The sequence below is a fragment of the Rhea americana genome, unplaced genomic scaffold, assembly GCF_003343005.1.
Source record: "Rhea americana isolate MKP2758 unplaced genomic scaffold, rheAme1 scaffold_232, whole genome shotgun sequence".
In the NCBI taxonomy this organism is placed as follows: Eukaryota; Metazoa; Chordata; class Aves; order Rheiformes; family Rheidae; genus Rhea; species Rhea americana.
The window spans coordinates 959081-974686 of record NW_028186349.1 but is presented as its reverse complement, the minus strand read 5'-3'; positions in this window follow the sequence as shown (position 1 = coordinate 974686).

The following is a 15606-nucleotide window of genomic DNA, read 5'->3' as shown; positions in this document are numbered from 1 at the left end:
ACTCTTTCAGGTTTAACTGCGGCATACATGTTTTCTTTTATAGTATTTAGTTACTGTTGCACTTGTCTCCATATTCAGTATTGAAATGCTGTAGATAGAAAAATAGAGTTATCCTTTAGAGAAGAGTCTTGGTTTTCAAGGGAAGAGGTGAAAGGCTGGCAGAAGTGAGTGACAGGAGGCTATGAGAGAATAGATCAAATTAGCAGATAAAGGAAAAGAAAAAAAATGTTCTTTCCATGCTGTCAGGACTTTTATTGGCATTTTCATTTAAAATAGAGCTTAGTTTCCATTTTCATGATAATAATTTGAAGCTTCTTCCTTCTCAGTAATAATTATGTCCTAGGCTACCAAGGGTTGGTGCAGTTTCCAGCCTTCCAGCCTGGAGTTTATTAAGCTGAGATCTCAGAGACCATCCCAGGAAGAGAAATGCACTGTAGTTACTTCCTTGATATATGCGGTAAGCACATTTTTACGAACACACTTGCATAGCAGTATGGCTGTGATGAGACCTAAGGTCTGATAGATGAGAGCAGAAAAGACTGAGGATAATCTTCATCTTATGACTTCTACTTCAGTACAGCCAGTTGCAGAACAGGCATAGCATGAATAGCTCTGTACATCCAGGTATATGTTCAAACTGTCCAATTTTATGAATCTAGAGTGCTTTGAAGCACACAACTGTACCACAGTAAATGGTGAGAGTCTCCGATTTCTTTGGTGCATCCCTGTGGAGCAATATGCTGTATATTTTGAAGAAAATTTAATTTGCTGTCTGAAATAAATCTTAGTATCTTTTTTGCTATAAACTCATACATTTCTTGTGTTATTTTTCTACTCTGTTAGTAGCACRTTAAACATCATAAAATACAGATAAAGTAGCAAAAATATAAGTAGTCAAAGACGGAGTTCCCTTGTCAGCTTTTGAACAGCTGAGTTTTTGGACCTTTCAATGTAAAGCAAGAAAATACTGAGAAGTAAAGTTTTTTTTGACCAGGACAGCTGCACTCGTTCTGCTTTCAGGTAATGACTCTAGGAACTCAGTTTGTGCCTTGGTTTGATCCTATAAACTAATTTCTGTGTACAGACTCATTAATCTCAGGGAGTCTAGATTCAGGTGGTCTTAGCAGGCACTTCATCCAGAATCAAGGATCAGGTGAATTGTGATTTTTAGCAAACCACACATGCTGAATATTTTAAAGATTTTTTTTATCCTTTAGTCTCTCTTGATTTCTGGAAAATATAAAAAATTTTTTTCTTATGGCTTGTTTTATTTCTGATTTTTATTTCCCTTAACATAAGCATTCCAACAAATCTATTTCTACATAAATAAAGTTTGTCACAATATGGGTAGTAATGACGTTTGCCTAAAAAGAAAGTTTTGTTTCGATTTTTTTTTTTTTAATTTTCAAACCCCAGTTTATTTGGTGTGGCCTGGCTCTAGAAAGGAAAATAGTTTTCTTGTTAAGTGTTTTGGAGCTGGAGAAATTACATGTACTTGCTTTCTATTCTAAATCTTCGATGCTAACTGTGAAAGATGATCTGCAGAGGTAGAACTAACCTCAGCTCTGTACTATGCATACTCAGAGTTCCCTTTGACTGTATCCTGCATACACTTAATGACTTTTTCATGTTCTTGACTGTATCCTGCATACACTTAATGACTTTTTCATGTTCTATTTGTAAATATTTCTGTGTTTTCAATACAATAACTCATATAAAAAAATTGTGTTTGTAGAAATAAAGAATTCATGTATTCTTTTGCTGTCATTAGTTCTCAATTGCTTTCAAGTACCTTGGGCTGTCATCATCAAACTTCCAGCAATAATATTTTCCAGGTTCTTTATCACTGTCTTTTTCATGAATATCAATTTGGTGATAGAACCAGAGTCTTGAAGGTCTTGAAGTCCTAAGTCTTCTGGTACCTATGAAAAAATAACTAATTAATCAGCTTAGTTGCCTTACCCTGCAGACGTCCAATTTTCCAAGACAGTGGGATCTTTTACTCTATGCTAACTACTATCATTCTTAGTGCTATAGAATGGAAGTTTTCATCCAGAATACCAGTACTCTTTTTTTTTTTTTTTTTTTTTGCATTTGCATTTGCAACATTTCTTTGAGTGTGCTTTTGTTTTCAGCACTGTGGGTGGACTGTCCAAGTGAATGCAGGGATCACCGCACCCTGTATACTACCTTTCGTCTTGGAGTATTCCTGTGTAGTAGATTTCCTTATACACACTGGATTAAGGATAAAGCATCTCAAACTGATGAAAGGGTTTTGTTTGAGCAGCAACACTTGTTTTTGTGAAATATTCAATGTTCGTGTCAAATGTTTGTCAATGTCCATGTTGAAATTTGCTCACTGCCATGACTGTAAAGTACTGGAGTATATTTGTTTATACACATGTACTAAGATAAAAAATCAGAGTTTTGGGGCAATTGGGAACTTCGCCCCAATTCAGGGGGCAGTTCAGGATGTTCTTGAAGTGGCAGATTGTTATTCAGCACTATGCCGTGAGCAAAATTCTGATCAAATACCGGGAAAAGTCTCTCTCTCTTTCAGCACCGGGTTGCTTCCTCAGTAGGTATTACTGGTTTATTTTACATCACTCAAAGGGCAAGAAAGGATGATCCTGTGTCCTCAGAGTGTTGGCTGAACCCGTGCAAGAGTTGTTTTGAAGGGCAGCTTTTATTTGCTGATTGTGACCTTTATTCCCGTGTCCTGCTGCACTTATGCCACCATTTCCCTTTGTAGAAATTCTGAGAACTTCGTCTCAAAACTGAACAAATATACACCCAAATCGTAGCTGACTGGAAGCTGAACAGATGCAGCAGGGYTGGTAGTAAAGGCCTGCCTCAGAGGGTGGCAGCAAGTCTGCAAACTAAACTGGTCGGATTTTGAGGCAAGTTCGTTCACTGTAGATCTCCCTTGAAATGATAAGCCTGGCAGCTCACACTTAGTGCCTGTGTGAGCCRCCTGCCCACAGTCTTGTACATTATTCAGGCGTCAAAGCAACTCTAAGCCTCCCTGTTCCTCACGAGGGGAGGAAGATTCAGTCGGCTAAGCTGCATCGCTGGCTGGCTTCTCAGATTGATATCGCACAGTAGAGCCTAAAGATACAGTGACAGGGTTTTACATCTCCTTGAAAAAATAAAAGAAAACTGGCTCCTTTTGGCTGATTTTTATTCTTCAGGAAGACAGTATTATTCTAAAATGCCTTTTAAGCTCATGGTTGAGGTTAGCTAAAGTGAGCTCARTGAGACTCGCATCATGCACGGGTCAGTGGCCTCCCGAGGGCATTGTTTCAAGCACATCATTTTTCAAGAGCTCCAGAACACTACTTATTGATATTTTAGAGGTGCACAAAAGCTTGAAACCCTGACTATTTTGTAGCTAATTTATTCCCTTGCTGAATGCTAGCCTAGCAACCATACCAACTGAACTGGTCAGATTTTTCACCATGGGTGAAGCTGAGCTTTAAGGAAGGGTTCGTTCTGAATGGCCTGCTCTGAAATTCACTGTAAAGGAAATTAAACTGTAGTTCGTGGGAGCAAACCTTCTTTCCTAAAGCCTTCGCTGGGCTTACGCTTTAACAGACCAAATAACAAATGCACTTTTCTTGGAGACTCAGGAAAGTACAATAGRTTGAGAACTATTTGGATTTGCTGAACTGCTGCTTCCAAAAAAATCCGTTACTCTCAGACCTCCTTCTACATAGAACCTAAAGGCATTTTTCTCCTTTTTTAGTGAGGAGATACAGTTATGCATAATTCAAACACTAGGGCTTTTGTAGAAGACAGAGAAACCTCATAAACATCTTTTGGTTAGCTTTTCAGYAAGAATATAGGCGAGCCTATCTTTGCTCGACTTAAGATATGGTTTGTCTCCTAGTTCTGAGTAATTTGGTGCAATGAATACGAGGTGGTCTTTGGCACTGTCGGTGCTATTAAGATGGAAATTAGTCATGCTTATTATTTTCTGAATTATTTCCTCAATAGTCTCCATCCTTCCATTAAATMCTGTAGAAAATATTTCTAAGGTACATTCCAGTACACATATGAACATTTCTTTTTAATGTTCCAAGCTAACCCTGTTGGATTACAGAGTAKACCAACCTGAAAAAAGCAATGCTGCATACTGAGGATTCTTTTTTTTTTCTGGGGACCTCTTAGCTTGAGAATTTTTTTCCGCAACAGGAATACCACAAGGGGAGAAATAAGCCTGACGTACATATATGTATTTGCGATGTCAGGTATTAAATAACATGTAGTTTTCAGAGTATTTCAGTGCTTACCTTACATTCTCTCTGCATTGAGGCCACCACTTGGGCGGTGCTGCTCTGGCGGCTTTGGGCAGAGCTGTTGATTCACAGATGCCCACGCGTGTCAGAGAGGAGAGTGGGTACGGCAACCTGCCTCTCCCAGGTGGTGGGAAGGTGGTGCAGTGGAAACCCAGTGTTAGGAAAGGAGAATGTCGTAGCAAGTCAAATGATTTAGTCCACCAGGATCCATCTAAAGATCTCCAGCAGTGAGTGCCTAGGAGAATACTGGAGGTAGCAGGGCAGTTACAGGGTTACTCTTACTCTTGCATGTTGTTCTTGGAATTTGTTGTTTCAGGAACTTTCTGAGAGATATTTAATTTGGCTTTTGGATCTCATGGTCCCTGATGGGCATACGCTCCCCAAATTTGTCTAAATAGATTTTGAACATGTGTATAATTTTTAGTTCACAATATACTATAGTGCTGAATTCCACAACTTAACTGTCGGCTTTGTGGATTTTTTTTTTTTTTTTTAAGCTAGTACCTGAAAACTTCATGGGCCACCCTATGGTTCTTTTGTATAGAGAAACTGTAAATAATCATTCACTATTCACATAGTTCTTATTATATGGCTCTATATGAGATTTTCTTTCCCTTTCATTGAGTCTTTTCCAAACTCGTGATTATGAGTSAATCTGATCTTTCCTTGTGCGAAACAAATTCAGTTTTCCAATCATTCTCATGAATCTCTGCATCCTTCACTAAAGAGTTTTACTATATTGCTTTGAAAAAGGTGAGTGGATGTTTTAGGATCCTCCTAAGGAATTTTTCAGAACACTGAAATGATTTCTTCCAGATGAAATATTCTTTTATCAGAAAGGCTTTTTCTTCAGAGTGCACRCTGAAATATAATGTATGCAAGTGGAGGCCCAGTTTAAGCTTATATACATTCATCCTTCCTCACTTTAGAGGTGCTATCCTGATGCAAACCGGAAACCTAGCCCTGGGACCACAAGTTTATATGCAGTTTCACGGACCAGAAGAAGTCTGTTTTGAGTGTGCTAATTCAGCCCAAGCATAACTGGGGGAGTGGGATTTCCAGAAACAGAACCGAAGGGAGCAGCAGTACTGACAGAAATTTTAAAGAAAATAATATATGAATTTTTGGTTGCATTATATGTTATAGGAATGGTATCTTGTTTCTGGCGTGAGCACCAGAACTGCACAGTTTATTTTCATCTTCCCGTGCCAATCAGAATTTACTGCAACYGCTATAAAAGTTAACCCTACTGCTATCTGCCAATTTATTACTCCTAACATTTTATCTGTAAATTTGTTCTTTGTTAAAAAGATACTATAATGAAGAAAAAGCAAATTCCACAGTAATCMATTTCTGTTACAGATCTATCTGTTTTGTAACTGCTAAATTTATTTAGTGTGTCTTCCCCAGTCCTGTACTTGAGCAAGTTGAAACATAAAGATGTTGCTAATAGCTGAACAGTATTGCTACCCCTTATAATCAGCATGTTATTTTTACTTTGGAGTAAAGAAAAAATCCTGTAAGAATATGAAGTCAGAGAAAATGCACCATAAGGTGGAGCAGCTATCACTGCATACCGAGCAGGTCCAGGAGTCTCTCCAGCTCTATTTGAGCTGTGTGAGCTTTCAGGCTGAAGTTTTCATGGTAATGTTTTAAGAACTGCCTGTAAGAAAAATAGCAAGGGGAATATTTCTTTGCAGTGCAAGGTGGCTATGTTACTTCTACGGTTGTTAATTAACTGCAAGTTCCACTGCATAATCTATACATTTGGGACATAGAGCATTCGCTTGAAATATGTGCTTGCAACTGTTAGAGAAAAATGAGATCCTACTTGGGAAAAAGCTATTCTCTTCACAATTTACATTGAAGTCAGACTACTTTTAAGGCCTCATCAACATTTCTGAAATTGATTGCCTCTATTAAGCACTTCATATTTGGACACTGAAGTGCTTTAAATCTCACTGGCCTTAGATAATCATCCAGAAAAAAACCCAAACCCAACCTATTACCGATTTTGCACATGTAAGTATATATCCACGTTAGCTATAAATATGGTGGTGACAGCCAGAACGGAGTTGGCAGGTGTATCTGACAAACAACGTGTGTTTGTTACCTTTGAGCTCGCGGCAGGCGGTCCGTATCAGAACCCCAGGATCCACCGATGGAGCCTTCCAGACACCTGCAGCAGTTGTTTTACACCTCGTTGCTTGTAAAAGTGTTAAATTTCTTACTTCATGTAATTTATAGGACACTACTTTTGCATGAGCTGCGTAGGTTTCTAAAATTCTTGRTGACACTTTTTCCCCTTTAGGGACTTTCTTCTCTGTTTGCTGCAGAGGGATTATTGTTTGGCTGCTTCGATCTATAAGCACAKAAGTGAATAAGAGAGACGGGAGGCAGAAGGGGCCCTAGCACCTGTCCTGTGCTTTCCGCTGTGACCCTGGCAGCTGGGACTGAACTGTGGTTAATCAATAAGTAATAATAATAAGTAATAGAGTCCTGTTGTAGTTCTCAAAAACACTGCTAAGTACCTTTCTGTAACATATATTCTGCAAGTAAAAGCAAGAAGGAGATCCTAAGRAATATTGATAATAATGTGCAGTCCTGCATGATTTTGTTATTTGTGRCTAGTTGAGCTAGATCAGCTCAGTAAAGTTGGAAAAAGCTTTCAGGGCACAAAGGGTGCATAAATGCCAACGAAGTCCGATAGCGGTTGAATTTTTTTTTCCTCTTTATTCCTTAAAAATTGTCCTCTGTAGTGTACCACTGTCTATTTGCTTATGTATTTCGGCATAGCTACCTCAGTATATTCTCACATAMATTGCGAAGTTATGGGAGTTATGCATTATGTCTCAAGGACTTGAGATTATCTTTAGCTTCATGTTATTACATCTGATCCKGATTCATTTCAGGGCACACTTATTGTTTCCCATTGAAAGCTGGTTCCTTCCTAATCATCATGCTCAGACTCTAGATAGAGTGTCTTCCTCTGATAAAACAATGTCATTCAGGGGAAGATGAAATGGTAATTACAATCAGAGTTCAAGCTGGCAGGAGATGGAGCAAAAATTAAAAGTGCTAAATCTGTAGCATTTTGATTATCTGAAATGTCCCCAAATTTTGCAGCAGAACTGCATTTAAATATGTAGCGAAGTGGCTCCTTGTAAATCAAGTCATAATTGTTCAGCTCTAGGTTGCAGGAGCCAATTTCAATTTTCCACTTCTTACAGAGTTCTCGGCTTTGATTAAAAGCAGAGGTATGAATAACGGGCTTCCCCCATTAAATACACAGCCAAGAGAAAAAAGAAACAGCAAAATCCTGAAGATGTATTGTGCAAAGTTGCAGGATACATATAACATTTATTTTAAAACTGAGATTGAATTCCAGGCCTACACATATATGATCTCATTTATTAAAGTGTGAAATGAGAAATATAATGACTCTGTAATACTGATGTCCTCCTCACTTAGTGTCCATGGCATTCAGTAACATTTCAATGGTCACTAGAGGGCATTTGAAAATGATTTAAACTGAGCTACTTCAGAAGGTATTGATGGAAGGCTTTTCAGTAAAAGAGGCAGATAAAAAACATTTTGCCAAGAAAATTGCCCCTTTACTGGCATGTAGAATGCCTGATTTGTTATAATCTTGACTAGTGAACTTTGTCAGGGTATTTAGATTTTTACAGATGGAAACTAGCCATCTCTGAGCATAGGCAAGTATATTTTCTGTGGAGGCATGGCTGGTCAGAAACTCTGTGATCCCATTTCTTTGATTTTTGTTCTGATTTTGTATTAGATAACAGTTATGCTTTCAAAGGTATCAAAAAGATACCTGCGTGGTTTCTAGTGTTCCTAAAGTTTTGGTCCTGCATATGCCTTGAATTGTAAAGATTTTGCTGTGGAAGTTTTTCGTTACTTTAGAGAAACGTCCAGAAGCATGTTGCTTTCTATTTAAAAAGGGACATTGTTTGAGTAATGGATAGAAAACTTACTTAGAAAAAAATCTATTTTTCTTAAATATTTTATCCGAAACGTGTGTGTAGACCTACAAATGTGCTGCTTTCCTGGATGATTCTTCTAAAATACAGTTGATAATAAAGCAGAAAAATCACTTAGAACAGTAGTAGGATAATGTTGAGTTTTCTGTGCTCATTTACTTCCCAGTGCAAAACACTATCTTTGATGGTTAGTTAAGCACTATCTCCTGCATCAGAAAAGAAAGCGGTGTAACAATTTAATAAAGTATCTGACAGACTCTCCTTTGAGCATCCAGGTATGCTGAATTCATTGGTAGATCGTAGTTCTTCACTGAATACCTAACAGGATTCTTCGCCTTRTACAGAATATTATTTTAAGTCTTTAATTTTCAAGCACTAACTGTAAATAGGATTATGTAGTAATCTGAAAAGGTTTAGATAATAATGCCTAAAACAGATAACAACTTTCCTMATGACTATTGGGGCTTTATCTCTTCTCCCGCTCCCATCGCTGGCCAGGGCCAGTGCAGTGTTTCTGGGAGACGTGCTGTGCYGCTACAYCCCCGTTTGCTCTGCCTGCCTGCCRGAGATGTGCCGGAGCCGTATATACTGGGAGACTCTAGAAATGAAGAAAGAAGGACTTGAGGGGGTGAAGTTTTGCAAGTATTCAAATTTTGATGCATATGTACTAACACAGAAGATGTCAGGAATCACTGCAAGAAATGCTGCATAATTTCAGTGACAATTTTAACAATGTGGTAGCAGTGCAAATTAGAATAACAATTGGTTCATCTGATCTCATGTATCAGCATGAAAACTGATCACCTGGAGGACTCAGGCGGGGGGTACAGGAGTTGCCCTGTATGTACAGCGTAACACAGCCACAAGTAACGTAAGAAGCTTTTGCCTGCAGACAGAATATAATACTTGAGTAGGTGGAACAATAGTATGGCAAATCCTATGATCCTATGAAATGCTCAAAATAATTGATTTCTTTTCTTTTCTCTCCTTTTTTAAAAAAACAAAGTGGAGAGTGAGGATTTTAGCTGCTTGATTCCCATTAAAGCCAACCAAGAATGTTTCACTAATCATAATGTTACAGGGATTTGTAATTGATTTGATTGAGTTTAATTGATTTACTTCCTCAATGGGTAGGCTTTAAAAGGAGTACCTGAATATGCCTTGGAAGCAAAGAAAATAATAAGAGGCTTTGTGTAATTGCTTGGTTTTTTTTCAGTAAAGCTAGATTATTATTTTTTATATAAAAAAAGGATTAACTTTTATCTCTATTAATGAAATTTTACTTCAGACCGTCTTACAATTAAAAAATATTGCAGGCTTTTTGTATTTTATTTTTACATTGCCTTAATTAAACAGGATTTCTTTAAAATATACTGTGAAAAATAGGGGTTCTTTAACATTGTGGTTATGCAAAAATAAAACCCTAGACGATACAGCCATGATTTAAAAACTTTTTATTCAAGCAACATGAATCGTTGATTACCCTTTGAATGTTTTCCCTTCTGTTTAATATTCTAGCAAATGCCATTAACAAAATCAGTGTTTAATGGCTTTAAGCACCTTTAAATGACAAGTCGTAGAAAGGAACAGTACAATATAGTGTAAGATAACATATTCTTTAAAAGAGAGAGAGGAGGAAAGAAGGCAAAGAAAGAAATTGTTGCATATAGGCCTATATTTGTGTTTTGGAGTTCCCTGCATATGCTATGGAAACAAGTGTGCAAAAGAAAATGTTYAGTTTGCATAGTTGTGCTTACCCCTGAAATTTATATTCTGTACCTGATTTTTAATCTTTGCTGGTTCATTTCATGGAGCAATTCATGACCAAGATTTAAACCTGTGAATTTTTAATTTTAGTTCTCCAACCTAATAAAATACATTGTAGTGTGACAGTGAACAGAGATCCTTACTGGAAAGTCTCCCACCAAAGAGACTCCCTAGCACTGTGCAGGTGGCTCTAACATCTATTCTTGGACCTGTCGTTGCAGCTGGCATTGCTCTGTCCTTTGGGAAGGTGGAATAATTGTCCACTTTAAGTCAGGCCAAAATCAGGTAGAGGAGGTGGAACAAGCTGGTACCGACTTTGCTGTCTGAGCTCTGTGCAGGCTCAGTAGCTACCCTTTAAGGTACATCCTGATTGAAGATGAACATCAGCCTCAGCAAGGTCTCAGTGTCGTCTTTAGAAACTGTTCATGCTGCTCTGTTTCTTAACTAACTAAATTCACAACAGCTGTTCAGGTAACACCGCCAGATTTAAGAAGCAAGTTATTTGTGGTAGAGACCTTGCATGTGTAATTTGCTTTCCTTCACTGGGTTTGTCCTGAATTTGATAATCTTAAGGTATATTTTCCTATGAAGCATACTTAAATACAAAATATAAATCATCTTTCTCTCTGGAGGAGTTCTGTCAAATGTAAATGAAACAGAAGTTTCTTCTACCTGCTAGTAGTATATCCTGCAGCAGTCAGCTCAGTGTATCATGTGAGTAGGCACTTCCACWTCTTTTGAGATAATTGCACAATTCTTGTTACTTTATATTCTAATCAATCTGAGTTGGCCAAAACTGCAATTATAATCAATGGTCATATCGACAGAGCCAGACCAATAACAAGAGACAGTAGATCAGTARTAAGCGTGTTTTGTTGTTCCTTCTAACAGCTCGCAATGAAAGAGGACTGGTCTTATTGACTGACTCRTAAAGTAAACCTTAAAGTTAGGAATATCAGAATGGAAGAAAAATAGATATTTTGTCACTTATGAAAGAATACTCAAACTAGCTGGATTAAACAGAATATCTTTTAGATACTCTGAAACTGCAGACAACTTGATCTGATCCTGTTTTTGTAACATTAGGTATGGTCAGTTTTGACATGAGTTTCATAAAATGTTAATTTCTCAGCATTGCTGAAAATTGAAAAAGCACTTCCTTCTCAGAGAATAGGGATCAAATCAGCCCAGTGGCCTTTGAGTGTCACAATAACTGAAGTACCATCAAGCTCTGTGTTGTGAGCTTTGCTTCCTAAAACATATTCTATGCAATTTTTTGTTACTGATGCTGCTTACAGCTTAGCTTTCAAAGCAGAAGCATGAAGCTGCCCCAACCCTCACAATTCTGAAGTCAGGTACCTGGAGAACTCCCTCCCTCCCCCAGCTTGATTCTCATCACKTCTAGTTGGTGAAGCGTTTCGTTTGCAAGCCCATGGCATTGCTTCTTCACCGAGTGCTGTGGCCACTAACCCCTTAGGAAAAAGGAGGATTCTGTAGCCTCTGATTCATGCAGTGTTTCACAAAATGTGAAACTCATTGAATTAGGTACTGGGCCTGCAGAAATGAGCTCCCAGCTTCTGTGAGTGGGTGGCTCAGTAGCTTTGCAAACCAGGAATGATATCTCTATACTGGATAACCTTTGGTGGAATCTTCTTCCCTGAACTTTCTAACTGATCCTTTCAGACCATATAAACATTTGTCATCAACTGTACCCTGTGGCAATACGGCCTAGAGGCCACCTACCCACTGTGGGACAAAGCATGTGTTTGGTTGGTTCTGAACATGCCACTGAGAAAGTACAGTGGGATATCACATGGTTGGTTGGTTGGCTGTGAGGCAGTCCATGTTCAGTGTCCTGGATTTTTGGGTTGATGCTGGTTTTTGCCTCTCCGTATTTGACTGTATGTGGGCTCTTGGACCCTGAGTCCAGTGTTCCGAACCCTCTAAAGAGGAACTGGCGCTTCACTTCTTGGCATTGCCTGTGCATAACCTGGAGGTGCCATGTGGCTGCTTAGAGCTTKATCCAAGGTGTTAGGTGTTTGGGGGGGGGGTGAAGCTAAGTGGAGTGGAGGCACTCCTCTTCTGCTGAGGCAGAGAAGGCACCTCCTGCTAGCAAGGTGCCTTCAGCAAAGGGAGGTCTTGGGAAATACTAATGTCATAACAATCCCTGCTCCAAGAATCACCCCTGAGAGACAGTCTGCAAGTACTGGCCTCTTTGTCTAAGTAAATTTTAGTTTAAACGTCATCCTTGTTAAATCTAGAGGCATTCTGCTCAATAATTCTTTAAAATGCCATGTATCTGATGCCATAAAACTGATGTATTGGATGATATTTTTGATTCAGTAGGAGACACATTTGAATCAGATGGTGTGTTTGATTTACTGTAGGAGATATCTGTTTTGATAGATGATGCATCTTATTCTGTATTCAGTAAGCAGTGATTCAACAGGGATGTGTCTGATTTGGTGAATGAAATACAGTATCTGATTTTGATCAATTTTTCCTGTAATGTACACATTTATTTTAATAGTCGATGCATTTTTTTTTTAGTGTGAAGTGTATCAAAGTCTTCATGTAATGTTCTTTCTTCTGTTGATGTGATTTATGGATTTTACAAGTGATAGATATATATTTCAATTAAAAGTAAAACATTCATTACTGTCTGCCCTGCATTCGCAATGTTCTAAAATGTCTCAAATACTGCTCATGTAGAGTGTTTGTAGCAGGTCACATGTTAAAGAAAGTTTTTTTAATGTGTGAACAAAAGCATATCTTTGGCAAAATTAGTAGAGCATTGTCGTTTTGAAGGTAAAATGTCCTTTTGAAAAGAAATAGAGTCTGTTTATGCCTTGCCTAACAAAAAGAGGTTCAGTATGTGCCACAGATAGTTAAAAGTGTTAATAATTCATGGACRCTTCATAATCATGATAAACCAAGGTCTTGTCCTGTGTTCACAGATTCAACAAGTTTTCTGTTGGCATAAATAGGTGCAGGATTTAAGGCCAAAGTTTTTCACTGTTACAGTATCATTACTCTGCTTTTTTGCAGTGACTTTGTTCCTTTCCTATCCAAGAGCACAGTGATTTATAGAGCTTGTGGTGACCTCTAATCTCTACCTGATCAAGCAGCTATACAATGCAATTTGTGCATCTTTTCAATAAAGGGCAAAAAATAGGTTTTGGCTGGCACCAAATTACCCTTATTTTAAGTGTTTAAATTTTACAGGACTAAAGGTCATTTCCCTGGATGCTTTTTAYTACATTTAGTACCATGCTATGAAAACAATCATATTAGGTTTATCCCAGCCTAACTCTTTATATGTTACTACTTTTATTTAATATAAAACAATGCTACAAGAAGGAAGCTGTTAAAAAAAAAAAAAAGATGAAATTTATTAACACCCCCTCAGGCTGATACTGGATTATATACAAGGACAGCAAATAGAAATGGAAAGCTGAGACAGGCTTGAAAGAGGGAGCCCGGTAACACGGTGTTACAAGCTGCCTGTGCGCCGTCCACGCGCTCGGGGGCGGTAGCGTGAGGCTGTTTTATTCCCCTCCTGCTCCCACTCTTACCGTGGATCAGGGATGCGCTGGGACCGTGGATGTGCGAGCTCAGGTACCGGTGCTTCTCGCCGGGCGCCGTTTGGGAGGCCGTGCCGAGCTCTGCGTGCCTGCGGTCCCCGGGTTGGGAAACGTGGCGGAGGCTCCTGAGCTCTCTGCCAAAGTCCTTCGGGAGCCTCTGACGACAGCCGGGCTTTACCCTCTTAGCATAAAGTAGTTGTCCTGAGGAAAGGGAAGTGGGATGAAGAGATCAGCTGTGTGAGTGTTGCCTAATTCTGATATGTATGTATATGACTTCGGTTTTTAGTATGAGAAATACTTCACAGCATTAGCAGCTAAACCTGCAGACGCTCGGCTCCTGGGCGCCGCGTGCCCCCGCCGGCAGCGGCTCGCGCTGTGTCCCCGGGCGGGCTCGCGGCCCGGTTTCCGTGAGATAGTACTTGTGCACAGTAGGGAAAATGTCCGATGACAGTAAATAATAGTAAGTGTCCGCTTCACTTTAAATCGGCAGTAGAGTTGGCTTTTGATATTGAGCGGTTTTTTGGATGGGGAAGAAGGCAGAGTGGTAGTTTTTCGGTGGCTGTGTCCGCAGCCAGTTTTGATTTCCAGCTCTYGTGCAACTGTCGCGGTGTTTGAGCACTTTGATGGTTGTGAATGGGGATATTTAGCTGCTGCCAAACCTAGTAAAATTTTGCATTAAGCTTTATTAAAAGATCATTATAAAACCTGTGAGCATTAGTTTCCACAGAAGACAAACCAAAACCAAAAAGCTTTTAGAAAYGTCTGCGTGCAGAGAGCCATCCAAAGATACGCAACAACCCCGCGCACATCTGAACCTGTAGGAAGCCGTCTTTTCACTTTCTTCCTGAGCATCTGGGCTATGAAATTACCTGGGCTGCTTAATGGGCGACACCCAGGTAGGCTGTCGAGAATTAAGTATAAAAACAAACGTGGAGCCTTTTAAATTTTTTCTGACTTGTTGCATGGGGTAACACTGCGTTATGCCACATCACATTGGTATGATAGGCAAGTGAGACAAGACAGTTCCTGCTAATGAACAGGAAAACACAGCAGTTTGCTAGTTACCAAATTCACTTAGAGTATTTCAGAGCATGTGGAAGTATTATGGGAGAGACAGTTATTGCTGAGAAAAGCTGAGCTATAATGAAATTAAGGAAGTGAAAAGCATATGTTTGTCTCTGTTKTAACCAAAGCATGAAATGTTCTCTTACTGCAGAGCTCTCTGCTTGCTTTAAAGCAAAGGATGTGCTGCAAGATCGTTAGACTAGAATACAGGGAGCAGATMTAAATATTAGTTGAAAATACATTTAATCTCAGTGTAAGTTCTTTTCAGAATGGTTTCCTCACCATGGTTTCTAAATATTTTCTGATTTTATTCGTTGCTTGAAAGAAAATAAGATATTTGTTTTCACCTTTGTGAATGCATGGCCTGGCAGGAATAATTAGACAGAATGGAAATTATTAGCTCAATGGGAAGAAAGATTTTTAGCTTGTTATTACACTGACCTGACCTTACCAATTTATACTGCAATTTTATTTCCATCCACACAACTAATATTTTTATTACATGGGATTCTCTAAGTATCAAAGTATGCTGGTTTCCAGATGCATATAACTGTGCTACTGTGCTTGATTTACCTATTACTGCTTAGCGTCTCACATCTTTTTTTTTTTTTTTTTTTGATTAGAAATGGATGGATGGTCTGCTGAAAACTGCCTAACTGACAAAATGAACTCTTTTTTTTTTTTGAATATGCAGACAAATTCTAGTCTTTACTAATGTAGGGCTCAGGTTACCAAATACTTCATCTACCTCCATMGAGTAAATCTCAGCAAGGACTGGGCAGTAGCAGATAGCCCACAAGTGAACTAAAGAGTCACAGGGGCTCTGATGGAGGAGACCTCAACTTTCTCCTCTTACACTGCTGTATCTTCTCTGTGTGAAACAGCTGMCAA